This window comes from Pteropus alecto, unplaced genomic scaffold (genome assembly GCF_000325575.1).
Source record: "Pteropus alecto unplaced genomic scaffold, ASM32557v1 scaffold538, whole genome shotgun sequence".
Taxonomy (NCBI): Eukaryota; Metazoa; Chordata; class Mammalia; order Chiroptera; family Pteropodidae; genus Pteropus; species Pteropus alecto.
Window position 1 is genome coordinate 350,635 of NW_006440657.1, and position 1,927 is coordinate 352,561.

General features: G+C 45.4%; 1 protein-coding gene across 2 annotated transcripts in view; it reads right to left on the reverse strand.

The window, feature by feature from the left end:
• Nucleotides 1-872, reverse strand: part of TCEAL9 (transcription elongation factor A like 9) — a 2,060-nt gene extending 1,188 nt beyond the window's left edge. For both annotated transcript variants that reach the window (XM_015594054.2, XM_006917893.3), the window contains exons 1-2: nucleotides 720-872; nucleotides 156-216 (exon numbers count right to left, since the gene is read on the reverse strand). The gene's annotated coding sequence lies outside the window, so the exon portion shown is untranslated. The remainder of the gene's footprint in view (nucleotides 1-155; nucleotides 217-719) is intronic.
• Nucleotides 873-1,927: the final 1,055 nt, after the last annotated feature.

Consider the following 1,927-nt stretch of genomic DNA (forward strand, 5'->3'; position numbering starts at 1 on the left):
CGCCCAACCCGCACAGACGTATCACAAAGCCCTCCCAGAACAGAATAGGCTAGCAGAATCGGGGCTGGGATGAGGAGATACAGTGGGGCCCAGACCTCTGTCACGACCTCGCCCGCCTCCACCCGAAGCGTCTTTATAATATACCCCTCACCTACCTGTCTTGATCCAGTCAGTTTCTCCGTCTCTTCTAGTCTTGCGTAGTGATATGAACAAGACCTGCGGATCCGAGCACAAACGGGAAATGGGAGGGGGAGGGCCAGGGAGAAGGGAGTGGAGGAGGGGAGGTGTAGCAAGCGCTTGGTGACCAGCACCACGGACCTTTTTCCCCATTAAGGTTCTCAGTTACGGAAAGTTTCTCACCTTCTGTTTCTCCCAGTTCTCCCCCTCTTTGCAGTGCAAGTTGGCTCGAATTTCCCATCAGACAGGGAGTAGGCAAAGCACATTATTTCCAAACTATCTTTAAGACTGGGGCGGGGGTTGGGGGGAGGGTAGGTGTCGGGAAAGCGGTCTGAGATGGCAGAGAATGATTATTTTTAAACTACCACAGGTCTCCCTGTATTTCTCCCAAGACCCCTAGTCTCTTTTCCAAGGTTCATTCCCTACAGACCGGGAACTGGGTGGGAGGTGGAGAGATGGACTTGACCAGGACTCTCTCGAGTCTCTGCTCTGGGCCACCCCCACCCTAGAAATCCTCAAGCAGCACTTATTTTGACACCAACCTGCAAAATTCCGGCAAATTGGTTTTCTCCTGGCCTCAGGCCCCTGCGTCGCGACGCAGAAGGGAGCTGGTACCCAGATGAGAACAAGGACCAGACTCGCAAGACTTCTGCACACGTCGACTCCTGGTCATGTGAGATCTACGTCACCAGTGAGCTTGGGGCCCTAATTTCCACGCCCACCAAAAGCGCGGCAGAAGTAAGCCCGCCTTCTGCCTCCTCCCCCTTTATACTTTTGGCCCTGTCAGTTTTTTTTGTTGTTGTCGCATATCTCAGAGGGAAATTTTTTATTTGCCTTTCTCTGATTACTAGGTTTGGGCTGCATCTTTTTCTGGAGCTACTAAACTTCTCTAATTCTTTCCAGAATTGTCTCTTCCTGCCTTCCGCTCCCAGCATTAACTCCTGTAGCCATCGCCCCTCCCCCAGCCTCCATTTCATGTGCAATCTGGTCTTTGGCAGTTGTGGAGCAGGGTTGACTTAGCGGTGGGTCGTTTGATAAAAAAGCTTGGGGCAGGAATGAGACCTTTCAATGTAGTTTTTACTTTATTCTTAATACTTTTATATTCTTTATTTTAGGTATTTTTTTTATAGTCGGAAAAGTCAAAGACAATTACTTCAGTTAAATGAGTTAATGCATGTACGGTCCTGAGAATAGTGCCTGGTATATGGCGCTTTAAAAGTACGAGCTATTATTATAATAAGATTTCATTTGGGGAAAAGGATTCAAAATGGAAAAAAGAAGACTAATGTTTGACTCCAGAGCCCTGGTGGTAGTATTTGCTAAGAAGCTGTGTTGCCTGCAGAATCATCAATTGTTTCCTCTTTTGTAAGGAGAGAATAATAATATACACCTCATATAACTGACTGTTGAGAATTCTAAATGATAACACTTGGCGCAAAGCACTTCACTCATATAAAGTCTTCAACGGATATTGGTTATCTTTCAGCCTCGCCTCAGTCTTTGGTAATGGTCACAAATTTGTCAATAAAAATTGCATAGGTTTCAGAGGTAATATTTGAAAAATAACAGGGGACATAAACATGCATTTTTGTTTCATATAAGTTTCAGTGCCCCTTTGTGAGTCAGAATAAAAACTTCAATGGATTATGTGGAGAGAAAAAAAAACCTTACTGCATGTCATTTTATTTTACTTGCTCTTCTAGTGTATTATTCTGTCTTCAGGGAAGCATGTGTATTTATTTGAGCACCA